Genomic DNA, 27,472 nt, shown 5'->3' with positions numbered 1-27,472 from the left:
GGTCTCAAAAAAAAAAATTAAATCCTATATTATAAAAGATATGAAATATGAACTATCTAAGTGCTTAAGGGACTCAGAGTTTAAGCAGTAAGTCAAGGTTTTAAAGGTATGTTAAGTCTGATCTCATTCACTTGTTTGTATAAAGAGAAATACCAAACGTGGCAGGCTACCTGCTAAAAAAAATATTTCTCAGGAATATTTGGGCTGTGAATGGATCTCACAGGGAAAAACCAGCAAGCTAGGAGTTCATGACTGCCTTGGCAGGCTCCTCTGGCTGCTCAGGTTTCATTACTACCATCCTATAATTATGCCTAAACTACTGTCCTTTACCCACACTGGCCATGACCATTACTGCCATCTCTCCTGGGCCACATGATGATACGGGCCTTGGATATGAGATGCAACTGCCTGAAGGTTAGTACTCATATCTTTGTGCTTCATCTTTATTAGTTGCAGAGGTTCTTTCCATTATAATCCAACTGTAAAAAACCACGTCTATTTCAGGTCTTTTCAGAAACCTACCAAAAATAAGATAAATGTCATAATTGTATTCTCCAATAAGAAATCTCAACTCTATGATTCCAAGCTGGACTTTTTTTTTTTTTTTGAGAGACAGAGTCTTGCTGTGTTGCCCAGGCTGGAGGGCAGTGGAGTGATCTCGGCTCACTGCAACATCCACCTCCTGGGTTCAAGCGATTCTCCTGCCTCAGCTTCCCAAGTAGCTGGGACTACAGGTGTGTGCCACCATGCCCAGCTAATTTTTGTATTTTTTAGTAGAGACGGGGTTTCATTTTATGTTGGCCAGGCTGCCTTGAACTCCTGACCTCAGGTGATCTGTCCGCCTCGGCTCCACAAAGTGTTGGGATTACAGGCGTAAGCCACCACGCCCGGCTGGGACTTTTTATAAGCCACAGAAATTACAAAATTCAAAATCGCTATTTGACCCAATACAATAAATATAAATTAGTTAACAATAAAAACCACTTGTTAATCTTGCAGGAGGCTGTCAGGACATCTCTGGAATGATCTTCGGACCAATGTTGCATTTATAATCTAATTTTCATCTTTCCCTTAAGAAACATGAGTTAAGAAAACTGCTGTAGCCAAGACTAAGGTAGATGTACACCATTTAGTTTAAAAGTGTTCATTTCAGCCAATCAACTGGTTGTTTATGGACAATTCTTGAAAACTAGTGTAATATATATATTATATATAATATATATGCATATATTGTATATATAATTTTTTAACTGATAGATTATTAGTTAAGAGATAAAGCTTAAAGTTCTACTTTTTAATGAAGAATAAGAGTTGGAAGCCAACCTCTGATCAAACCATAATATTGGGCCAGTCTTCAGGATTTTGGTTTAATCACTGCATCGCATACCTCAGAGGATTTTTTTTTTTAATTTCACCATTAATCTTAGTGTTTGGCACAATTTACTAAAACAGAACACATATGTACCCCTCACCCAGTAATTTCACTCCTAGGTGTGTATATATATATGTATATATATATCTATTTTATATATATATACCTATTATATATACCTAGGAGTGAAACTGGGTCAGGGGTACATATGTTCACTAAGACACCTATTAGAATGTTCAATCGAAATACCATTAGCAACAAAACTCACATATTTGGTACATGCATACAATGGGATGCTATACAGCAGTGAAAATGAGCAAATTAAATACAACAGGAGGAGAAACCTCATATAACCCTGAGCACAAGAAGCCACTGTCAAGAGAATATTGACTACATGATTCCATTTCTAAAAAGTTCAAAAACAGGGAAAGCTGATTGATCTATGTGTAAGGAGTCAGGATATGGAGGAAGAATACTAAGTAACTAGAGACTCTGAGTACTAATAATTTCGTTTCTTTTTTTTTTTTAAAATAATAAGATTTTGAATCAGGCAGCCTTCTGAGCCATAGTAGGCTCAGAGACTCCAATCTTCTGTTTCTTAATTTGGTGCAGATTACATGGGCATGTTTCATCAAGCTATCCACTTATGGCTTGTATACTTCTCTGTTTATCTGTTACACTTCACTAAAAAGTTTTTTTTAAAAATGCACCCTCAGCCACTGTACCCTCAAAAGTGACCGTTTCATGTATGTGTATTGCTGCTTGACAATACAGCAAAACTAAAAATTTAAGTAACTTCATTAAGGTTGAAAGTGTTTCACATATGCTGGAAACAGGAGCAAGAAGACATTAAATGAAAAAATTGGGGGTTGTTTTTGAATTTTATAACAGAACAAACATATCAATCTACAAGGTCAGAAATCCGAAGTAAAAAATGAGAAAGGAGGTGACTTCTATATCAATAGTGGATCTTGCTCTGCAGAAGGACAAAGGGAAGGACAGGACCAGACAAAAGAAGGGAGAATAAAGACCCAAGGCCTGAGAAATTCGAGCCAGCCCATGGCAGATTTGAAATCAACAAAGGGCAGCCTAATGGACACTGGAGTGACACAAAGATGGTGTGATTGAGTACTGGGCACTACTAATGTATGGGAGACACACATTCACAGGGAGTCCAGGCAGCAACAGACCCCAAACCCTTTGCTGAGCCAAGGAAAGTGGACAGATGTTAGGTAGTGGGGAGTGACACATGCACAATTCAGAATGCAAAAGTTCTCCTTTTTTCCCAAGAGAATCTAATCATTCACAAAACCTCAATCTTACTTGGGGCAGATGATTTTTAATTTAAAAGGGAGGTTAGGCACGGTGGCACATGCCTGTAATCCCAGCACTTTGGGAGGTTGAGGCCGGCAGATCACCTGAGGCCAAGAGTTCGAGACAGCCTGGCCAACATGGTGAAACTCTGTCTCTACTAAAAATACAAAAATTAGCAGGGCACAGTGGTGCATGCCTGTAATCCCAACTACTCGGGAGGCTGAGGCAGGAGAATCGCTTGAACCTGGGAGGCAGAGGTTGCAGTGAGCCAAGATCACACCACTGCACTCCAGCCTGGATGACAGAGTGAGACTGTGTCTCAAAAAATAAAATAAAATAAAATAAAATAATAATAATAAAAGAAAAGTAAAATAAAAAAATTTAAATGGGGCACCAGAGTCTCAGTAGCTGGAAAATCCTGTAAAATATCATCTAAAACCATTCAGTCAGTCATTCTTTCAATATTATCTGTTGAATGCTTACTCTGAGCAATATTTTGGGCTAGAAGCCACATTGAAGAGAAAAGAGGTCTGAATTCTATTTTAAACAAGGTAAGGTGTACCATTTTGTAATGGGATAGCATCTTGCTAAATTATTTAGTTTACTGTGAATCTCACACCTAACTAATAAGGTTCTTGGTAGTGTTTAAAAACATAGATCCTGTTATGGTTAGGGTTTCTTTCTTTCTTTTTTTTTTTGAGCCAGTCTCATTCTGTCACCCAGGCTGGAGTGCAATGGTGTGATCTCAGCTCACTGCAACCTCCACCTCCCAGGTTCAAGTGATTAAGTGATTCCTGTGCTTCAGTCTCCTGAGTAGCTGGGGCTACGGGTGTGTACCACTATGCCTGGTTAATTTTTGTATTTTAAGTAGAGACAAGGTTTCACCATATTGGGCAGGCTGGTGTCGAACTCCTGATCTCAAGTGATCCTCCTGCCTCAACCTCCCAAAGTGCTGGGATTACAGGCATGAGCTACTGTGCCTGGCCTGGTTAGTTCTTTGTGTCAACTTTGCTAGGCTATAGTACTGTTATCCAATAAAAGATTCATCTAAGTGTTACTGTGAAGGTATTTTGTAGATGTGGTTAACATCTACAATCAGTTGACTATATTTTTCGTAAATTTTTAAATTTCTGAGATAGAGTCTTGCTCTGTTGCCCAGGTTGAAGTGCAGTGGTGTAATCACAGCTCACTGTAGCCTTGACCTCCAAGGCCCAAGCAATCCTCCGACGTCACCCTCTCAAGTAGCTGGGACCACAGACATGTGCCACCATGCCTGGCTAGTTTTTTTTTTTAACTTTTATAGAGATGGAGTTTCCCTGTGATGCCCAGGCTGGATGGTTGACTTCAAGGAAAAGAGATTTTCCTTGATACCGTGGGTGGGCCTCATATGATTAGTTAAAAGCCTTAAAAGAAAAACTGAGTTTTCCCTGAGAAAGAAGAAATTATAGGTAAAGAGTGAACCACGAGCTCCTGCCTAGAGTTTCCAGCCTGCCAGCCTTCCCTGCAGATATGGGATGTGCCAGCCTCTCCAATTGCATAAACCAATCTTATCGGTTCTGTTTTTCTGGAGAACTGATTTTCTGTTTTTTCTGGAGAACTCCAGTTATCCTGGAGGACTGACACAGATGGTAATCAAACCCCTTGGGTTCAAAGCCGGGCTCTGCCACGTCCCCATCTGGGTGTCCTTTTTACCTTTGTTGCCTCATTTGTAAAATGGGGATGCTGACAGTAACCTAACGTGTAGGAATCAGAAACATCCCTGGCACAGAATAATTCTATGATTCCAAGTTGCACAAAATTCTGTATTTCTTAGCTGGAAAACCTGAGCTATCTTTATTCCTAACAATTTGCCATCAACGAAACACGATGACTTTCCCACAACAAAAACTAAACAGCTTTGAGACAACAGCTCCTCAATAGGCACGCCAGCCTAACCCCACTCAAAGGAATGATGCAGCAAAGCTGAGGTCACAGCACTTCTGGAACACTCTTAATTCTCCAGTGCTCAGCTGCTAAAAACAGCTGAGCTTAAAGAGGCTGCCAGGAAACAGACTCCACACAGAGCTATTTCTACTATTTGCAAGGGTGGGAATTTTAGCAAGGGGTCCTAATCATTCCCTCTGTTCCCACTGTTAATCCCTATAGCAACTTGCCATGGCCCCTTGGGATGAAAGATTAAAAGAGGAATCAAAGTGTTGTTTTTGTGGACACACATTTTAGGGAGAAAATATAATGATACTGCTGATGGTGATGATAACTTTTACTGTACATTTACTAGATGCCAGACACTGCTCTCAGGGCTAAACATTAACTCATGTAAACCTCAGAACAACCCTGGAGGTAGACACTGTTAGGTTGGTGCAGACGTAACTGCAGTTTTTGTCATTAAAAGTAATGGCAAGGGTGGGCGCGGTGACTTATGAGGTCAGGAGTTCAAGACCAGCCTTACCAATATGGTGAAACCCCTCTCTACCAAAAATATGAAAATTAGCTGGTCGTGGTGACTACAGGACTACGTGCCTGTAGTCCCAGCTACTTGGGAGGCTGAGGCAGAAGAATCGCTTGAACCCAGGAGACAGAGGTTGCAATGAGCCAAGATCGTGCCACTGCACTCCAGCCTGGGTGACAGAGTAAGACTCCATCTCAACAACAACAACAAAAAGTAATGGCAAAAACAGCAATTACTTCTGCACCAACCTAACACAACCATCCTCATTGCACAGATAAACAGAAAGTGGCCAAGGTGAAATCTGAACCCAGGCTTTCGGGCTCTCCCTCATGTGCATGCTACCTCTGAGCCTGGATTGTGAAGAGGGAGGAGGGAGGCGAGGGAACAAGTACAAAATGGGGCTGTAATTGATGGGAGTGCTTGGCAAGCTCGAGTTCAATCAATGGTTAAATCAGCTTATTTTAAATGAAACAAGTTTCAAAGACTGAAGTAGAAGCAATCATACACCATGTTCCTCCCTGAATATCTTTTGTTCAAGTGTATAATTTGTGCCCACTTTTATACATAAATATCAAAGCTCACAAAAGATTCATGCTATGGTATTTCAAACTTTCATCTTCATATAAAAAAAGTAAGGCAAAGCAATTTTGAAATTATTTCTCATTTATCCAGTAGCAGTGCAATTAAATCAAACACCTGCTTACTTGAAAAATGATAAAACACATTTATTCTCATTTGCTCCCATATTACACCGAGTTTTCCCTATAGGACTTCACATTGATAAAGATATTCTGTTCTACAGGATTCCTGTGAACTAAGTCTTAGAAGACTTTTCTGGAATATCTTCTTATACGTCAGAGAACAAAAAGATAAACAGGATCACATTCTATCAGAAACTGGTAAATTTTCCTATCAAGAAAATAGACTGGGTCTCAGATACTCTTGTCCAGCTTCTCTGGCTCTCAATATTTTTCTATGCCCTAGGAACGTGAAGTGAAAAATTTACTTTTACCCCAGAGACCTGCCTAGAGTCATGCTGTCCTTTGGCTTAGAGTACCTTGGAGCTAATGCAGGATCATACAGAATCCTGGGTCAGAGGAGCTATCAAGAAGGGGAGGCTGGGCACAGTGGCTCACACCTGTAATCCCAGCACTTTGGGAGGCTGAGGCGGGCGAATTACCTGAGGTCGGGATTTCGAGACAGCCTGACCAACGTGGAGAAACTCCGTCTCTACTAAAAATAAAAAATTAGCCGGGCGTGGTGGCACATGCCTGTAATCCCAGCTACTCGGAGGTTGAGGCAGGAGAATCACTTGAACCCACGAGGCGGTTGCAGTGAGCTGAGATCGCACCATTGCACTCCAGCCTGGGCAACAAGGGCGAAACTCCATCTCAAAAAAAAAAAAAAAAAAAAAGGAGGGGGGTATTTCTCAGATATCTATGAGATGTGGAAGTGCCATAAACGAAGTTTACACCAAGTCCTGAGACCTGATTTTGGCCAACTGTGTAAATTTCCCTTGCTGTGGAACTCTTTCCAGAGACAGAAGCATTGAGAATAATGCAACGCTCCTGCTAATGTTTGCACCTAGAGAGGCTATGCTGACAACAGCCAGGTCTTCACGTTCCATGAACATCTTTGTGTACCTAGCTGAGGTCCCCAGGCTCAAGAAGGGCACCCTGGAATTCTGGGGACATAAAGTCCTTCTCTGGGGCCACCTGCCTCTCCCCTTGCTGGGTCCTGTCTTCCAGTTATTTTACTGGAGCAGCACCAGCAGAAGATAGGAGAGGGAAGCTGCCTTCTCTCCATTTTGCCTGTAAAAATGGGCTGGTCATACCAGCATTCTTCATCTATGGATTCCCTGCCCTGAGGAACAGATTGGGATGGATGTTCACAGAGTGCTTTAAGAGGATTACATCCTTTTAAAAATCTATAAAATTATTACAAAAAAGAATAAGCCCACAAAACACTCCCTCCTGAAACTGTTCCCTTTGGGTAATAACATGAAAACATTTCCCATTGAGAGCTCTCTCACAAGAAAAAAACCTTCACTGTCAGATTTCTGGGTTTCCAATATTGAGATTCCTAGTTTTTGTGTACTCTGAATGTATGTATGTGTGTGTGTATACATAAACACACACATATATAATTTAGTTAAAATATAGTATGTGTATATGTGTGTACATGTGTATATACATATTAATATATGCATATATAATTTGGTTAAAATATAGTTAAAAACAACCAACGAGCAATGTTTCAGCTAGTCCTTCCAGACCAGTTTTGTAAATTCTGCGAGGCACCTCCTCAAAACACCATCCTTTAAAACCAGCAAGACATAGCCTACTGCTGACTCCCTATGGCCAGACAGGACACCCAGACAAGAAGCCTTCACCATGGAAGCTATCAACTGTCCTGAGTAAGAGCCAACAGCCACAGCACAGCTTCACCTTATGCACCAACCTGGTTAAGAAACAAAATCCTGAGGTTTCAAGGCTGGGTTAAGAGAGCCAACAGGCTCTCAGTTAACTTAGTTGCAAATGTAAGCGGCATCTAGTTCCACAATGCCAAGTATCGCCCAGTCTGGGAGCAAAAATGCTCCTGCCTTTTTTTTTTTTTTTTTTTTAATGAATGGCAATTTAAAATAACTTTATGCTAAAGATTTACCTTTAACTTGTCTGCTAACCAATTATCAAAGCAACAGTGCAACACAGAATTCTGTCTTTGGCTGTCACTTCACATGTCAAGGCGCTGCAGTGCCGACTTGCAAGGTGTTTAGACAGCTGGCAAGAGACTGAGTGCATGGAGGCTGCTGAAACCCTGTTTTAGGCTTCCATTCGGTTCATCTGCTTTCCCATGGGCAAGCAGCCACCGCCTATCACAGAGCCACCCCAGTCTTAGGTCAGCATACAATATGGGCGAAGTCTGCAAAAGACGCACTGGTTTGGGTGTGGTCACTGGCAAAGGAAAGCACTGGTCCCCTAGCAGTGGCTCAGAAACCGAGAGCCGCACCCTTGGCGAGTCATGTCTACCAGCTTCTCTGCAATTTCACCACAATCCGCACCAGCCTTTACGGCTCCCCCTAGGAAAGCACACTCGGACTCGGACCGCCTCAGCAGACAAAGCCGCTGCTCTGGGAACCCGCGCTGCACCAAGGCGACCTCCAGCCTCTGGCCCCTGCGTCGCTGCCCAGCAGCTCCGCGCCGCTAACCACGCCGCGTCTCGGCTGCAGGTGAACAGCGCTGGGCAGGCGGCGCTGCACCAGAAGCACCGAGCCGGGAGGGGCCGTCTACAGGACCCCAGGAGGGGGGAGCGCCTCCCACCCGGGATTCCTGGCGGGGTCGGACTCCCACACAACCCCAAAGACAGCACGTGCCTGAAGGTTCCGCAAGGAATATTGCCGGTACCAGAAAACGCACCCTTACGTCCTGGGGGACACTGGTTCGTCGTGGGGAGGACACGAGGGTCGGCTATTGTTCTTCGGGTCTCCCCGAAGGAAGATGTCCAGTCTGCTGCCTCCCTGGCAGCACCTGCCGCTGGGCAAAGCCTTTGAGCTCCTCGAGAAAAGGGCGTGCCGGGGGCGCCGCGTAAGATCACAAAACCCTAAGCGAGTCGCTACCAGCTGGTTTCAAGCCTGGAGACAAAGCTCCTCACGGGGCCAGCCCAGCCCGGTCCCGGATCCACTATCCTGGGTCCCCAGCCCCGGTCCGAGGGCCACGCCCAGCCGGCCACCTGGGCCGCCGGGCCCAGCGCCTAGAGCTGAGGGTCTTCGGGCCCGAGACCGCCTCTCCACCGCCTGCTGCTCCCTCCTCGGGAGGCCCCTCTTCCCAGGAGGCCCCCTCCCCCGCACATCGCGGGTCTCCTCCTCCCTCCCGTCCTCCCTCCTCAAACCCAGGCGGTCTCCACCCGCCGGCATCCCTCCTCCCCTCCCCATTCTTCAGCAGACTCAGCCTCACCCGGGGCCACCTGCACTGAGCTCCATCCCTCGCTCTTCGGACCCGCCCCTGCCCCTTCTCTTTCCTCCTCAAACCCTAGTTCCCACTCCCTGCTCCCCCAGACCCACTACCTGTCCCCACTCAGCTCCCCAGCCTTCCCTATCCCCATCTTTCCTCAACCCAGGCCTCCCCTCGCCTTCTCTCGGCTTCTCTCCAGCTCCTACTCCAGCCCCGTCCCCAGGCCCGGGGCGTCGACGTCCGTGCCCGCCGAGATCGATGCTGCGAGGCGGGCTCCCGCGCTGGGCTCCGGCCGAGGGACTCAGCTCGGCACCTGCTCCGGGCTGGGCAGCCTCAGGAGGCCTTTGTGGCTCGGGAGGGTGGCTCGGAGGCGGCGGACGAGTCCTCTGAAGGCGTCCGCTCCGTCAGCCGGGCAGGTGGAACAGACCGCCGCGTCAGGTCCAGGCTGGGCAGATCGCAACCCGGAGGCGAGAAGGACCAAGGGTGTGTATCTGGTTGGTGTGTGGGACCGGGAACGGCGCGGATCCTGGGACCGGCAGGACTGGCCCCCGGCCAGAGCTGCCCCCGCCCAGCCCTCCAGCGGGGCCACTGCACCGCGCCCAGCGAGGGGGGCGACCCACTGCGTGCTAGGCGCGAAATCCCTCGGCCAAGCCGCCTCCTCACCCGAGTACTCCCCAGCCCCGCGAGCACACACATTAAACGCTTACTGTGAGCAAGGCCCGGCACGGCGCTCTGTGGGCGCACAAAGAGGACCCCAAGAACGCTCCGACGTAGCCCCGAAGGCCACCTCCCAACCCCAAACCACACCTCCCGCCGCGTCCCCTGAGGCCGGGCCCCAGGTGCACCCAGCTCCCCGCCCTTTTGTGAGCCTCACGGAGAAAGAAGGGGGAGAGGAGGATGTTCTAGCCCGGGGGGGTAAGCCCACCGACCCCCCTGCCATCACCCACTCCTCCGGGATGCTGCGGCCGCGGGGGCCCGTGGCTCTGTCCGTCTCCGTCTCGCCGCGGCGCCGGAGCTGCGGGTGCTCGGGGCGGCGGCGGCTGCACGCTCGCTCGCTCGGGGGCCGCCTCAGCGCGCCCAGCGCGGGAGTCCGGAGTGGTGAGCGGGGGAGGGGCGCGGGTGGGGGCTGGGAGCGGCCTCCGCCAATCACCGTGCGGCCGGCTCCTCCCGCCGCTCCCCACCTCAGCAAGCAGGTTAAGAGGAGGCGGGGACAGGAGGCGCCCGCATCCTCGGCGCGGCGCGCGGCCGCCTCCTGGGGACTGCAACTCCCGGCAGACTCTGCGGCAGGGCCGGGGTCCGACAGCGGCGGGAGGGCGCGGCCGGAGAACTCGCTGATCCCCCTCGCGCCAGGCTCCGCGTTCCCTCGGGTTTCCATGGCGACTCAGGACATTTCACGAAGCCCGGATGCGCCGAGGCACTGGTCCCCCGGGAGGGTCAGGGGGCGGCTCCGGAGGACACCCCGTCTCCCCTCCCCCAGCTAGATCCCACCGGAGGGACTGAAACAATGCAGCGGACGCGCTGCCCTCCGCCACGGGACCCCACCGAGGTCGCCTGGTTCGCGCCAAGACCCTCTCCGACGCTCGCCGGATTGCAGGATGCAGAGGGCGGGGTAGGCGTCATAGGAAAACTGTTCTCACAAAGTGGACGGCCACTTGAGGCCACCGCAGTTCGCATCTGCACCCTGTTAGGTCTCGAACCGGAATGCATTCTCTCCACCGAGAAGATTTTGCCCAGCGCCACGCGGGGGCTTCCCTGTCCAGAGCACTCAGGCCCAGTACCTGTCTTATTTCTAGCCTCTATCAAGAGACAGAGAAGCCTCTAGAAATGATTCGTAACCCAATTTATATTCGCTTCACCTGTTTCTTCATGTTTAAATACATACATACTTTACCGAAATCAACAAATCTAATAAAGGAGAGGAAGGATCATCCCTCTTTGTCCCACCTCCCTAGCTACCCGGTTCAAGCCTTTGCTGTAGATCTGTATTATTTTCTGCAGTTGTAATAATAGTTCGGATTAGTCATTTGCCTCTTTGCACTTAATGTCACTCCAAAGGCGTTGCGATGAGCGTTAAAATGCAGCATCGAGGACCCCCCAACCTGCGGCTGCAGAATCCCTCCCTCCCCGGGCTCCCCCACTATCCGGTGGGGATGAATCCCCTGGCAGCCACGGTTTCCTGAGGTGGTTCTCTTTGCAGGATACTTTCAAACAAAATTATGTCCACTACTCCGGGGGAGTGGAGGGGGTCCCCTCTCCCCATCTCAGCAAAGTCTACCTGGGAGCAGGACCAGCAGAGCCCTACCATACTTCCCCGGAGAGCTTAGGACCTAGACCAGGCCAGGCTGGCTTTTGGGGAATGCAGTTCTGGATTACTCCACTGAGTCTGCACTCCTTCTGTCCTCATCTCCCCTCTGCATGGTGAGCAGAGAGCAGGGAGCCCCCAGAGGAACCTCAAAGCATCCCCCAATCCTGCGCAGCCCGGGGTGTGGCTGTGAAAACTGCTCCAGCTTGGGGTACTGCCCTGTGGATTCTCCAGGGCTTTGCCGGGACAGGGATGTAGGCAAAATGGACCGGGCTTCAGGGAGGTGGCGTGGAGCTTCCAGCAGCCTCCCGGCGGCGGGGTCCCGGGGCCATCGCGCGCGGGCAGTGCTGCGCTTTTTGCCTAAGGGAGAGGGAGCCCTCTAGTGACTGTAAATGTTTTCTGCAGCGTCTCGTAGACCTCAAATTTGGACTCCAGCTTCTTAGCGTTCTTGGGCTACCTCCCCTAGTCAGAGAAACGGCTGTCTCTACGTCATCTGTCGGTTTAGGACATTGATAAAGATTCCACCCAAACCAGGGTTGCATATGTTCTCAGTACTTGACTTCGGTTTGTTGTTACTGTTGATAACTTAGTCTCCATTTCATGGGAAGTAGAAAGAGCACAGAGCGTGGAGTCCCACATTTCTGGGTTGGGATCCTTGCTCCTTCCAGTTTCTGCTTACTTGACCTTGAGAACGTGACTTACTCCATCTGACCCTTAGCTTCCCCCAGAATATTGGGATCTATACATTCTTTTAACCTTGTCGTGGAAATTACGTGAAGAAATGTATATAAAGGGTATATCACATTGCCTGGTGTATAGTGTGCATGCAACAAATGCAGCTATTAATATCTATCCCACAGAAAGCAGTTATTGAACAGTGTGAGGGATATAAGAATACGTTACACTCCCCACAATAACAGCCACAAAAGGCACTATGTTGTGATTTTTATTATAAAGCTCATGTTACTACTAGTTCAGATAAGTAGAATAAGAATTCAGACGAGAAAGAAATCAGTTCTGCATAGATCATTGGGAAAAGGAGGAGCTAGAATTTGGATTTCACCTGGATATTGATTTAATAGACAGTGCTAAGCAGTAGTCTGAGATTCCAGGGTGAAGGAGCAAAAGCTTGTGGGTGGGGAACCCAAGGGGATATTTGGAAGACAGCAGAGGAACCCACTATGTCTTGAAAGTCAAGTCCATGAACGAGGGTCATGGGAAGAGAATGGGGATGGTGAGTTAGGCAGGGGTTGGGGATCAGACCTCACAAAGCCCAGGGCTACTGGTTTTTATGAGTAAATGTGTTCTGAGTTCCCAATAGTCTTAACAAACTTCAGAATAAAGGCAAGTTAAAGACTACCATGAAAGGAGGAGGGAGGAAAATCACACTTTCTGAACTCCTATTATGAGCCTGGGTCTATTTGGTGTTTTACAATGTATTATTTAATCCTTGCTACTCCTCACAGCAAGGTATCGTCGCCGATTTCTTATGGATGAGGCTATCTGGACTTAAAGAGGTTAAACAGTTTGCCTGGGAAGACACACTGGTATAAGCAGCAGAACCAGGATTCCAAAGGACATCTGCCTGGTGCAAAGCTAAGCCCTTTCTGCTCCAGCACGCCCTGCCTGCCAGCCTCCAGAAGGCTGGATCTTCAGTGCAGAGAGAGCCTGTGACGGTGAGTGACTCTCAAAGAGAGCCTGTTGCCAAGCCATGGGACCCAGATGTTCCTTCCTCTGCAGCGGCACCCTGTTCCTCCTCGCAGTGCCCCCTGGGAAAGGGGCTTTCCAGTATTCCCAGGAGCTTTGTATAATATTCAGTTTCCTCCTCATCCTTCTCTTTCCACTTTTTTTGCTCCTCAGTGACAATCCTAGTGTGGGGAACACATTGTGAAGTCTACTTAGCCATTAAAAAAAAATTGTGAGGCCATGAACAGTGGTTCACTCCTGTAATTCCAACAGTTTGAGAGGCCAGGGTGGGAGGATCATATAAGCCCAGCAGTTTGAGTTCACCCTGGGCAATATAATGAGTCCTTGTCTCTGCAAAAAAAATTTTTTAAATTAGCTGAGTATGGTGGCAAGCACCTGTAGTCCCGGCTACTCAGGAAGCTCAGATGAAAGTGGCAATCCAGGAGAGGGAGGTTGCAGTGAGCCCAGATTTCTCCACTGCACTCCAGCCTGGGCGACAGAGAGAGACCCTGTTTCAAAAAGAAAAAAATAGGCCAGGCACTTTGGCTCATGCCTGTAATCCCAGCACTTTGGGAGGCCGAGGCAGGCGGATCACCTGAGGTCAGGAGTTTGAGACCAGCCTGGCCAACATGGTGAAACCCCGTCTCTACTAAAAATACAAAAATTAGCCGGGTGTGGTGGTACACGCCTGTAATCCCAGCTACTCAGGAGGCTGACGCCGTAGAATCGCTTGTGCCCAGGAGGCAGAGGCTGCAGTGAACTGAGAGCTTGCCTCCGTACTCCAGCCTGGGTGACAGAGCAAGACTCCATCTCAAAATACATACATACATACATACATATGTAAATAAATAAATAATAAATAATAAAATTGTGAACCAGTAGTCAAACCTGTTTATTTGAGACGGTGCCACAAAACAGGAGCCAAATTAAAAAAAGCATGGGGTGGGGTGGCAACAAAACAGACAAACAGAGAGAGAAAGCATGAAGAAGATCTAAAGTCATAGAGATACTCAGATACACAAACAGGGGAATGAGAGGGAGTGCTCCAGGCCCCAGAGCAGTGACTACCCAGTCAGACACAGAGGATGGAGGAGGAGGCCTGGGGAGGCTGAGGGGGTGCTGTGCTAGAGCTGAAACATCAAAGTAAATTCCAATGGTTTATCATTACCCTTGAAACGCAGATGAGCTCTCCAAAAATTTAAATCATTCCTTCTGGCCTAGGGAAGTTTTTTCCCCCTGCTTATATTTTTAAATTGCAAAGTTTAATTTTGAAATGCAAGTTTGTCTTCTCTCTTCTCTTGGAACGAGAATGGCCACAAATCAACATAAAGGAGGAATTGCTGGATGATTCCAGCTGTCTCGGCCCCATAGCAGAAATCTACAACATTAAATTGGCATTTATTTCACGCATATATAGAGGTTCTTTAAGCCAAAGGAAGCTAGAAATTGCATAGTCTCACAATGCCAACATTATCCAGATGAGGATAATGAGGCTTTGTTTTAAGCCTTTTTCTCCCTTAACAAATAAAATTTGAGTATTAGCAAGAATAATAACGACGACAAGAAACACAAGTCAAATATAAACAATCACCTTCAGGGAACAAAAGAATTACTCTAAAAGCCAGATATTTAATCACCTTTTGGTTCCCTACCTGTCATATTCCACAACACAGGGCTTTACTGAGCCCCTACTGGTGGAGGAGCCAGGAATGTTGGAAAGCATCCTCTCACTCATGCCCCCAAATTGAATTTTTATTTTTAAAGTGAATCCAAAGAAATAAGATAGTAGGGCTGGGCGTGGTGGCTCATGCCTGTAATCCAAGCACTTGGGAGGCCAAGGTGGCTGGATTACCTGAGGTCAGGAGTTTGAGACCAGCCTGGCTAATGTGTTGAAACCCTGTCTCTCCTAAAAATACAAAAGTTAGCCGGGTGTGGTGGTACACACCTGTAGTCCTAGCTACTTGTGAGGCTGAGGCAGGAGAATTGCTTGAATCTGGGAGGTGGAGGTTGCAGTGAGCTGAGATTGCACCACTGTACTCAAAAAAAAAAAAAAAAAAAAAAGACAGTAAGAAATACCCTTACTACCTTTCCGTGATATTCTTTTTGTGAAGCCAGCCCCTCCGTTGAGCTTTCTTTTATTTTTGTTTTTAGAGATGGGGTCTCACTCTGTTACCCAGGCTGGAGTGCAGTGGCACAATCATAGCTCACTGCAGCCCAGCTCATTTAAAAAATCTTTTTGGGGAGATGAGTTCTCACTATTTTACCCAGGCTAGTCTCGAACTCCTGGCTGAAAGTAATCCTCTTACCTCAGCCTCCTGAAGTGCTGAAATTACAGGTTTGAGCCATCGTGCCTGGCCCTAATTTTTCTTTTTTAGTTGCATTAATCAGAACTTGACTCAATAAGAATTAAAGCTAGGCTAGGTGCGGTGGCTCACACCTGTAATCCCTACACTTTGGGAGGCTGAGGTGGGTGGATCACTTGAGGTCAGGAGTTCAAGACCAGCCTGGTTAACATGGTGAAACCCCGTCTCTACTAAAAGTACAAAAATTAGCTGGGCATGGTGGTGGGCACCTGTAATCCAGCCTACTCAGGAGGCTGAAGCAGGAGAATCACTTGAATCTGGGAGGTGGGGGTTGCAGTGAGCTGAGATTGCACCACTGTACTCCAGCCTGGGTGACAGAGCAAGACTTTTTCTCAAAAAAAAAAAAAAAGAATTAAAGCTAATATTTATTGAGCATTTCCTGTATACTTTATATGCATTATTCATTTAATCCTACAGCACACCTGTGGAGAAAGATATCATGGGAAGGATACAGTGGCTCACTTTGGGAGGCCAAGGAGGGTGGGTCATCTGAGGTTGGGAGTTCGAGACCAGCCTGACCAACATGGAGAAACACGGTGTCTACTAAAAATACAAAATTAGCCTGGCTTGGTGGTGGATGCCTGTAATCCAAACTACCCTGGAGGCTGAGGCAGGAGAATTGCTTGAACCCAGAAGGCAGAGGTTGCAATGAGCCGAGATAGTGCCATTGCACTCCAGCCTGGGTGGGCAACAAGAGTGAAACCCCATCTCAAAAAAAAAAACAAAACAAAATCATGACATTCATTTTATGGAAGAGAGAAACAGGACCTTGAAGTAACTTCTCCAAGGTCAAACAGCTCAAAGGGTCAGAGCTAAGATCAAAGTCCCAGTCTGACTCCAGGCTCCATGTTTATTTCATTAGACCACACCACCTGCTATTGAACATTATTCCATATATATTCTCCCTTTTCTCAAATCTATTATGGTTACTTTGAGTTCCTTTTTTTTTAGTTGGTGGTATGGATTGGAAGTTATTTTGAATTATAATTTTCAGGGTGGCATCCACTGTGTGATGGGGTAAAATTTGGTGATTTGTAGAATTAGATTCATTTGCTTCCCCACTTTCAGGTAAAAAAGCCCTGTAAGGCACCCAGGGGACCAGACATCTTGGTGTTCAAAACTCCAGTGTCTCAGAGGGCTTGGCCAGTGTGGTCAAGTGGGGCGAGGGCTTGTGTGACCTGGGAGAAGTCACCTCCATCAGGGGATGTTCTCTTCCCCACTGTAGTGCAGTGGTCACCAGTTCTATTATTTTGAGGATCAAAAGAGGTTGGAGAAAGTCTCAGAGTGTGGAGATGATGGGCCACCTTTTGACACCTGCCTGAATCACTCTCTCAGCTGTGGAACCTGGTCAGGTGATGCAGCCTCTCTATGTCTCAGTTTCTTCCTCTGTGCAAGTAGGGTAGTTCAGTTCCTACACACAGGGTGGCTGTGGAGAGTGCATGAGGAAATGTACATGAGGTGCCTGTGTATGAGGCACGTGCTCAGTGTTCAGTCAATGGTTTATAATGAATAGGCTTAAAATTTGACAATGTAAAGTACCGTGCAATTGAAGTGTACTGTTAGAACAAGGTATCTACCTTTGGATGTGTAATGAGGATTAAAGAAGTCACATGTACTGCAATTAAAACTGTTAGCAATTACAATCATTATTATCCATTCAGTGAAACAAATGTCCGTGAAGTGTGAAATTACACTAGACAGATCACAGTCCTGGTAGAAATAAAACAACTCTACTTGAATTTATCACACACTAAATGGAACTCGTCCTTGAGATCCTTGTCATCCTTCTCCTGGGAATCTTGACCCATCAAACTTTCCAGGTGTTTACCCAGATTCCTAACAAGATCTGGTTACCTGATCTTGTTACCAAGTACCAGGGTACCAGGAGTTGTATTTGGTCCCTCAAATGAGGTTTAGATATTTTGTTCTGTGTGTCCAGGATCAAAACTAGAGCCCCACCTGTCTCCCTCTCCAATCCCTTTCTGGCATGGACACTGCACACCAGGACTACGTGCCTGTAATTCAGTGGCCCACTCCCTGAAGAGGGCCAGGCCACCCACAGCCAGGGAGTCTTCCATTAGGATGAAAACGATGGCTATCAGCTCAACGATGGGTGCTTTACTGCATGTACCTGGTGTGTCAGAACCAGAAGGTCAGTAAATACATTATTTCTCCCAGCTCACCTCAGCTTTTTTCTCTTAGGGTGGAGAGCCTGTGCTCAGACTGTCTACAATGTAGGTGTTCTTTGAGATGTGTTAGCAAATGTTTGCTGAGAATTGAACTCACCTGCTGATCAAATGAGATAACATTTAAGAAATTGTCCAGCCTGGGCAGCATAGTGAGCCCCCATCTCTACAAAAACTTTTAAAATTATCTGGGCATAGTGGTGTGCACCTGTAGTCCCAGCTGCTTGGAGGGCTGAGGTGGGAGGATCACTTGAGCCCAGGAGGGTGAGCTGCAGTAAGCCATGACTGCACCACTGCACTCCAGTCTGGGTGACAGAGCAAGACCCTGTAAGAAGAAAAGGAAAGAAAGGAAAGAAAGAGAGAAATTGCTTAGCTTTTTGTTGAATTGTATATAAAGCATTATACCAATGTGAATTTTCATCGTTATTATTATTTGATCTGAAGCTTAAAGAGTCATCAGGTTTTGCTCTTTTTTTGTGTGTGTATGGGTAGTTCTTAGCAGCCCTTAGCCTTGAAATTACATATCACCTGGATTGATGGAAACATGATCGGTGTGGTTTGTAAAATCTGCCATTCCTCTGAATTCCAGGTATGGAAAAGATGAGTTAAAGAATTAAGAAGTTTAGGCCAGGCACAGTGGCTCATGCCTGTAATCCCAGGCCGAGGCTGAGGCATGTGGATCATTTGAGGTCAGGAGTTCAAAGCCAGCCTGGCCAACATGGCGAAACCCTACCTCTACTAAAAATACAAAAAATTAGCCAGGCTTGGTGGTGGGTGCCTGTAATCTCAGCTATTCCAGAGGCTAAGGCAGGAGAATTGCTTGAGCCCGGGAGGTGGAGGTTGCAGTGAGCAGAGATTGTTCCATTGCACTCCAACCTGGGTGACAGAGCAAGACTCTGTCTTGAAAAAAAAAAAAAAAGGCCGGGCGCGGTGGCTCAAGCCTGTAATCCCAGCACTTTGGGAGGCCGAGGCGGGTGGATCACGAGGTCAAGAGATCGAGACCATCCTGGTCAACATGGTGAAACCCCGTCTCTACTAAAAATACAAAAAATTAGCTGGGCATGGTGGCGCGTGCCTGTAATCCCAGCAACTCAGGAGGCTGAGGCAGGAGAATTGCCTGAACCCAGGAGGCGGAGATTGCGGTGAGCCGAGATCGCGCCATTGCGCTCCAGCCTGGGTATCAAGAGCGAAACTCCGTCTCAAAAAAAAAAAAAAAAAAAAAAAAAAAAAAAAAAGAAGAAGAATTAAGTAGTTTATTGAAAACTCTTCCAGACAAATACTGGCACAACTTCATCTGAAAATACAGTTTTAAATTGCAAACTGATAATTTAAGATGTAGAAGGAGTTTCATTGCTTGTTTGAGAATCCTTCCTCTTGAGTATGGAGGGAAGAAATGGTCAATAAAAGTAGAACTCTGTGATTCAATGACCTGGGTAGAGAGAAGACGTTGTACTAATTCAAAGTCCTTGAGAATGACCAGGAAGGTTTGGTGGTAGACTCTGGTTGTAAAATTATGTATGCAACTTTCTAACTGTGGATCAGAGAGCCAGCGTTTTGTCTTACTCCTTGCGGAGATGGAAGTTCTAGAGTTTCTGACTCTTCTCAAAAGCCCTCATGAGGCAGAACAAAGAAAAACATAGAACTGTCCAAACCTCTAGTGCTGAAACATATAATAGGTACAGTTCTTACAGTAAACAAGGAAAATGAAAGTAGAATTTACCATAATATGAAGAGAATGCCAAATAACAAAGAGAAGTTCTCTAAAATAAGGATATTTATATGGGAGTAGAGCATTGAAATGGGAATACACGTGCCGTAATAAACTATGTGCATATTCTGGGAGGTAAAGGAAGATGAAGATTTTTAAAGGGAAAAATGAGGATTACATGATTATTTTGAATAATTTTCCTTGGCTACAAAGATCAATAATAATATGAAGTTAGACAGTCAGTTTCTGAGCAGATGTCCTGTGGAAGTATTTTTTTGTGTGTAAGGTAACCATAGCCTTTGTGCAAAGTTGTAGTTTTGCAGTCTTTGTGACGGTTTTTATCAGGCATACAAGCATAAGAACCCTCTCTTCATGGCCTCTCTTCAAACCCAGCTCTATGTGTCAGGTTTTTTTGTTTTTTTTTTTTTTGAGACAGGGTCTCTGTTGCCCAGGCGGGGCAGAAAAAAGCTGGGCAGAAATTTAGCAGATTGGAAATGTCAGTTGTCTGGATGACAGCTCTTCAGGGTTTTTTGTTTTGTTTTGTTTTGTTTTCTATTTTTCTGACTTTCAAGTAAAACAATCCACCTGTATTACTTTTTAAGAATCAATAGATTTTATTTTTTGGAACAGTTTTAGATTTATAGCAAAGTTAAGCATATATTACAAAGGGCTCCCATACCCCCTCCCACACACATACACATTGAATTTCCTCTATTATTAACATTGTGCATTAATGTGGTACATTTGTTACAACCTTTTTTTTTTTATGAGAGAAAGAAAGAAAGAGAAAGAAAAAGGAGGAGAGAGAACAGGATTCTTGCTCTATTGCCCGGGCTGGAATGCAATCTAAAAATAGGTATTAAAAACCTCTTTTATGCCAATAATTGTGCTTAACAACGGAGACAGGAAGGAATAAGGGAAGAAAATAACAAACAGCCAACCAATTTTTCATTTAAGTCGGTGAAATGCTATGCAAATGCTGAAGAGTGATTTACTTCCAATTATGTAGTCACTTTCAAAATAGGTGTAATATGATACTGAGAAAAATGTATGTTCTGTGGACCTGGGGTGGAGAATTCTATAAATATTCACTAAGTTTACTTACTCCAGGTCTAAGTTCAAATCATAGATGTCCCTATTAATTTTCTATGTCGTTGATCTGTCAAATATTAACAATGTGGTGTCAAAATCTCCCGCTATTATTGTGCGGGAGTCCAGGTCTCTTTATAAGTCATTAAGAACTTGTCTTATGTATCTGGGTGCTCCTATATTGGGTTCATATATATTTATAGTGATTAAATCCTGTTGTTGCATTGATCCTTTTACCATTATATAATGTCCTTCTTTGTTTCTTTTAGTTTTTGTTACTATTAAAGTCTATTTTGTGAGAAACGAAAGTTACAACTCCTGGTTTTTTTTCTTTTTTTTTTTTTTTTGCTCTCCATTTAATTGGTGAATCTTCCTCCATCCCTTTGTTTTGAGTCTTTGTATGTCGTTGCTTGTGAAATAGATCTGGATACAGTGTACCGATGGGTTTTGACTTTTTATTCAATTTACCTGTCTGTGTCTTTGATTGGGGCATTTAATCCATTTAAATTTAGAATTAATATTAATATTTGTGAGTTCAATATTGTCATTTAATGCTAGCTGGCTATTTTGCCCATTAGTTGATGTAGATTCTTCATTATAAAGATACTTTTTACGTTTTGGTAAGTTTTTGGGATGACTGATACTGGTTGTTCCTTTCTGTTTGTAGTGCTTCTTTCAGAAGTTCTTGTAAAGCAGGCCTGGTGGTGAGGAAATCGCTGAGTGCTTGCTTGTTCACGAAAAATTTTCTTTTTCCTTTGCTTATAAAGCTTAGTTTGGTGGGATATGAGATTCTGGGTTGAAAATTCTTTTCTTTGAGGATATTGAATATTGACCCCCACTCTCTTCTCGATTGTAGGGTTTCTGATGAGAGGTCTGCTGTGAGTCTGATAGGCTTCCCTTTATGAGTAACGTGACTTTCTCTCTAGCTGCCCTTAGAATTTTCTCCTTTATTTCAACCCTAGTGAATCTAGCGATTATGTGTCTTGGAGTTGCTCTACTTGAGGAATATCTTTGTGGTGTTCTCTGGATTAGCTGGAGTTGAGTATTGTCCTGCCTTACTAGATTAGGAAAGTTTTCCTGAATAATATCCTGAAGAATATTTTCCAACTTGGATTCATTCTCTTCATGACATTCAGGTATACCTATCAATCGTAAATTAGGTCCTTTCACATAGTCCCATATTTCTTGGAGACTTTGCTCATTCCTTTTTACTCTTTCTTCTCTAATCTTGTCTTCTCGTTTCATTAAGTTGGTCTTCGACCTTTGATATCCTTTCTTCTGCTTGATCAATTCGACTGTTAAAACCTGTGCATACTTCACGGAGTTCTCATATTGTATTCTTCAGTTCCATTAAGTCACTTATATTCCTCTCTAAATTGTCTATTCTCGTTAGAATTTCGTCAAACCTTTTTTCAAGGTTCTTAGTTTCTTTACAATGGGCTAGAACATGTTCTTTTAGTTCACTAAAGTTCCTTATTATCCACTTTCTGAAGCCTAAATCTGTTAATGGAATGCACTCCTTCTCCATCAGGCCTTGTTCTCTTGTTGATGAGGAACTGTGATCACCTGTAGAAGGAGAGGCATTCTGATCTTGGGTATTCTCAGCCTTTTTACGCTGGTTTCTTCTCTTCATTCTAAGTTCATCCACCTGTCGTCTTTGTAATTGCCTACTTTCAAATTAGGTCTCTGAGTGGACTTCCAACTTGTTGATTCCTAGCACCGAAATCTGAGCAACCCACTGCACTGGCCAAAACAGCGGCATCAAGATTCGTGGTGCTTTTCTGCCTGGGAATCCAGTCTGGCTTCCCTCTTGAGTCCCTTCTTCAATCAGGTAAATGGGCGACTCTGCCTTCCCAGAGCTCCAAACATCAATCGGTCCCGTTTAATCTGCACCAAGAACTGCCGCGCCAGGGGGCCGGCAAAACCGCAATGCCAGCCACAAGAGTCGCCCTGGCGACCTGTAGGGCTCCTCCGCTGGGAATCTTCCGGTCCGTGGGTAACAAAAATTCATCTGAAAGTGTGGCGTCCCCTCGTTCTCTGCGTTTTCTCTGGGAGCTACAATCCCGAGCTGCTAGTGATCAGCCATCTTGGATCTCTCGACAACCTTTTTTTGAGACAATGTCTTGCTCTGTCACCCAGGCTGGAGTGCAGCGGTGTCATTATACATCACTGCAGCCTTGATCTCCTAGGCTGAAGCAGTCCTCTCATCTTAGCCTACAAAGCAGCTGGGACTATAGGTGTGCACCACCACACCTGCTTAATTAAAAAGAAAAATTTTTTTTTTTTTTTGGTAGAGATGGGGGTCTATGTTGCCCAGCCTGGTCTTGAATTCTTGGCCTCAAGTGATCCTCCTTCCTTGGCCTCACGAAGTGCTGGAATTACAGGCATGAGCCACCATGCCTGGCTATTACAATTAACAAATAAATATTGATACCTTATTAGTAACTAAAGTTCATAGTTTACAGTAAGGTTTACTCTTTGTGTTGTAATTACGGGCACCCACCACCACACCTGGCTAAATTTTTTGTATTTTTAGTAGAGATAGGGTTTCACCATGCTGGCCAAGCTGATCTTGAACTCCTGATCTCAGGTGATCCACCTTCCTCAACCTCCCAAAGTGCTGGGATTACAAGCATGAGCCAATGTGCCCATCCAGCAGTAGATTTTTATAGATGTTATTTATCAAATTGGGGAAGTTCCCTTTTATTTCTAGATTGCTGAGAGTTTTTGATTATGAATGGTGTTAGATTTCGTCAAATGTGTTTTCTGCTTCTACTGATAAGTTCATCTAATTTAGCATGTTGATGTGATGGATTACATTAATTAATTTTTGACTGTTGAACAGGTCTTGCATACCTAGAATAAATCCCATACTGTTGTAGTGTATAATTCTTTTTATACATTGTTGGGTCCAACTTACTATTTTGTTGAGGATTTTTGCACCTATCTTCATGACAGATATTAGTCTATAGTCTTTCTTATAACCTTTATCTGGTTTTGGAATTAGGGTAATGCTGGTCTCACAGAATGATTAGGAAGTATTCCTTCTTTTTCTGTTTTCTGGAAAAGACTGTAGGAAAATAGTATTATTTCTTTCTTGAATGTTTGGTATAATTCACTAGTAAAGCCACTGGACCTTGTGTTTTCTTTTTTGGAAGATTATTAATTATTGATTCAATCTATTTAATAGACATAGGCCTGTCCATATTATCATTTATTTTAATTATTTTATTTTTTGAGATGGGGTCTCACTCTGTCCCCTAGGCTGGAGTGCAGTGGCATGATCACTGCTCACTGCAGTTTCCACCACCCAGGCTCAAGCAATTCTTCTACCTCAGCTTCTCAAGTGGCTGGGATTACAGGCGTGCACCACCACGCTCAGCTAATTTTTGTATTTTTTGTAGAGACAGGGGTCTCACTCTGTTGCTCAGGCTGGTTTTGAACTCCTGGTTTAAGCTATCCTCCCACTTTGGCCTTTCAAATTGTTGGGATTACAGGCATGAACCACTGCATCCAGGCAGAATATCTATTTCTTTTTTTTTAATTTTAAAAAATATATGTTTAAATTTTTAAAAATAGAGATGATGTCTCACTATGTTGCCCAGGCTGATCTCAAACTCTTGGGCTCAAGTGATCCTCCCACCTCAGCCTCCCAAAGTGCTGGGATTTTGGGCATGAGCCACCAGGCCTTGACTCTATTTCTTTTTTTTTTTTTTTTTTTTTTTTTTTTTTTTTTTTTTTTTTTTGGAGACGGAGTTTCGCTCTCGTTACCCAGGCTGGAGTGCAATGGCGCGATCTCGGCTCACCGCAACCTCCGCCTCCTGGGTTCAGGCAATTCTCCTGCCTCAGCTTCCTGAGTAGCTGGGATTACAGGCACGCGCCACCATGCCCAGCTAATTTTTTTGTATTAGTAGAGACGGGGTTTCACAATGTTGACCAGGATGGTCTCGATCTCTTGACCTCGTGATCCACCCGCCTCGGCCTCCCAAAGTGCTGGGATTACAGGCTTGAGCCACCGCGCCCGGCTCTATTTCTTTTTGTATGAGTTTTAGTAGTTCGTGTCTTTCAAGTAATTGGTCCATTTCAGTTAAGCTATCAGATTTGTGGGCATAGAATTTTTCATAAAATTCCTTTATTATCATTGGGATTAGAAGTGATTGCCCCCTCTTCCATCTCTGATATTAGTGATTTGTGTTTCTTCTCTCTCTCTCTTTTATCTTTTTGGTTTGCCTGACTAGTTTATCAGTTTTATTGCTCTTTTCAAAGAACCAGCATTTGGTTTTATTGATTTTCTCTATTGATTTCCTATTTTCAATTTCATTGATTTCCTAATTTTTATTATTTCTTTTCTTCTGCTTTCTTTAGGCCCACATTGCTTTTCTTTCTCTAGTTTCCTAAATGGAAAGTTTAGATTACTGATGTTAGATCTTTCTGCTTTCCTACTATATAATTTCAATGCTATAAATTTCCCTGTAAGCACTGCTTTTACTATATCCCATACATGTTGATGTTTGATTTTCATTTAGTTCAAAATATTTAAAAATTTATCTTGAGACTTCTTTGACTCATGTGTTATTTAGAAATGTGATATTTTGTTTTTTGAGATGGATTCTTGCTCTGGTTTTGTTTTTTGAGATGGATTCTTGCTCTGTTATGGGCTCATGCCTGTAATCCCAGCAGTTTGGGAGGCCAAGGCAGGTGGATCACCTGTGGTCAGGAGAATGAGACCAGCCTGGCCAACATGGCGAAACCCCATCTCTATTAAAAACACAAAAATTGCCGGGCGCGGTGGCTCAAGCCTGTAATCCCAGCACTTTGGGAGGCCGAGGCGGGTGGATCACGAGGTCAAGAGATCGAGACCATCTTGGTCAACATGGTGAAACCCCGTCTCTACTAATACAAAAAAAAAAAAAAATTAGCTGGGCACGGTGGCGCGTGCCTGTAATCCCAGCTACTCAGGAGGCTGAGGCAGGAGAATTGCCTGAACCCAGGAGGCGGAGATTGCGGTGAGCCGAGATCGCGCCATTGCGCTCCAGCCTGAGTATCAAGAGCGAAACTCCGTCTCAAAAAAAAAAAAAAAAAAAAAAAAAAAAAAAAAAAAAAAAAACACAAAAATTAGCGGGGCATGGTGGCACGTCCCTGTAGTCCAAGCTACTCAGGAGGCTGTGGCAGGAGAACCACTTGAACCGGGAGGCTGAGGTTGCAGTGAGCCAAAATCGCGCCACTGCACTCCAGCCTAGGTGACAGAGTGAGACTCTGTCTCGAAAAAAAAGTAAAGAGGTCCAGCCCCAAACCAAAATTTTCATTTATTTGGTGGAGGGTTGTGGGATGGGATGCTGTCCTGTGCAGAATACAAGGCCTCTGGAGGGGCCGCGCCATCAGCCAGCGACATTTCATGCCCATCACTGCAGCAGCTCACAGTGTCTCCCAAAGCTCACTCAACAAGCTCAGAGTAAGTTTTGGGGGTGTGGGTGACATGCCAGAATGGGCTGGCTGAGGCGACAACTCAAGCGAAGACCAGACAGAGAGGTGTGAGTAACAACTATCAAGCAGTCTTCTTTTTACAGCAACTAGAAAAGTAAATGGAACATCTTTAACAGTTTAAGAAAAAGAAAATAAAAAAGCAGATGTGGCATTTAGCACAATGCCTGCCAGCCAGTAAGTGCTCAGTAAATGTCCACTGTGATATCCGTGATTATGCTGAGGAAAGGCATCTCCACCCACTGTGGCCACTTTCGGAGGGAGGCTACCAGAGAACAAGTGAGTGTCCTCAGCACCCGCATTTTCCAATGTTTATCTCCCTGCACCCCAGACACCCCACTAATCCTGCTTCTAGACAAATAGGCGGCCTGCGGTACCCTGAATATGGACCAGATGCTTGGCACCTCTGTGGTCCATATTCAGGGTACTGCAGGCCTGTCTCATGCTGGAATTCCCTTCTTACCCTTCTCCAACCAGCTACCAAGACCCGGTCTAAAGGTTGTCTTCCAGGCTGGACACGGTAGTTCATGCCTGTAATCCCAGCACTTTGGGAGGCTGAGGGAGGCAGATCACTTGAGGTTAGGAGTTGGAGATCAGCCTGGCCAACATGGCAAAACCCCATCTCTGCTAAAAACACAAAAATTAGCTGGGTGTGGTGGCGCGTGTCTGTAGTCCCAGCTTCTCGGGAGGCTGAGGCCGGAGAATCACTTGGACCCAGGAGGCAGAGGTTGCCATGAGCAGAGATCCCACCATTGCACTCCAGCCTGGGTGACAGAGCGAAACTCTGTATCAAAAGTAAATTAATAAATAGATGATAGATAGATAGATAAAGGTTGTCTTCTCTGCAGCGGTTTTCACAGTAAGAACGCTCCTGTTGTATTTAATTTTTTACTCTTTCTCTCATTAAAAAGTAATATAGGCCTTCAGTTTCAGCTCTGACATGTTAAGAGCTTGGAAGCCATTACTCCCATCCTCACAGGAGAAAAGCTGAGTACAGTGAAAATTAGCTTTTTAAAAGATTGTAAGGGCTGGGTGCAGTGGCTCATGCTTGTAATCTTAGCACTTTGGGAGGCCGAGGCAGGTGGATCACCTGAGGTCAGGAATTTGAGACCAGCCTGACCAACATGGTTGAAACCCTGTCTCTACTAAAAATACAAAAATTAGCCAGATGTGGTGGCGCGTACCTGTAGTCCCAGGTACTCCCAGGTACTTGGGAGGCTGAGGCAGGAGAATCTCTTGTGCCTGGGAGATGGAGGAGATTGCATCATTGCACTCCAGCCTGGGCAACAAGAGTGAAACTCGGTCTCAAAAAAAATAAACAAAGATCATCAGAGGATTGAGGTCACAGAGCAAACCATCACCCTGAGATATGGAGACAGGTAGGCAGCTCTCAGGTGTGATTCTCTGAAGACAGAGAATTCTCTGTCTTCTCTCAGAATTCTCTCAGCTGAGAGCTGCCTACCTGAAGGAGAAGCCACTGGAGCCAGGAACTGGTAGGCACTGAGCCAGGAATGGACTAACTGCTGGAGGCTGAGCTGAGACTAGCTTGAGAATTAAAAACTCCTTGGGGCC

The 27,472-nt window shown here is 45.3% G+C and overlaps 1 protein-coding gene across 2 annotated transcripts in view; it reads right to left on the bottom strand.

Moving 5' to 3' along the window:
• Positions 1 to 10,058, bottom strand: part of DPYSL5 (dihydropyrimidinase like 5) — a 97,821-nt gene extending 87,763 nt beyond the window's left edge. Inside the window, exon 1 of one of the 2 annotated variants that reach the window (XM_012475548.3) lies at positions 10,033 to 10,058. The gene's annotated coding sequence lies outside the window, so the exon portion shown is untranslated. Of the gene's footprint in view, positions 1 to 8,551; positions 8,571 to 10,032 lie in introns of those variants that run through there. The other variant, XM_012475549.3, reaches the window with a different exon arrangement.
• Between the last annotated feature and the right edge of the window lie 17,414 nt (positions 10,059 to 27,472).

Source organism: Aotus nancymaae, unplaced genomic scaffold, assembly GCF_030222135.1.
Source record: "Aotus nancymaae isolate 86718 unplaced genomic scaffold, 86718_ANA_hifiasm-v0.15.2.pri h1tg000057l, whole genome shotgun sequence".
NCBI lineage: Eukaryota > Metazoa > Chordata > Mammalia > Primates > Aotidae > Aotus > Aotus nancymaae.
This window is presented reverse-complemented; position numbering and strand designations above follow the sequence as displayed.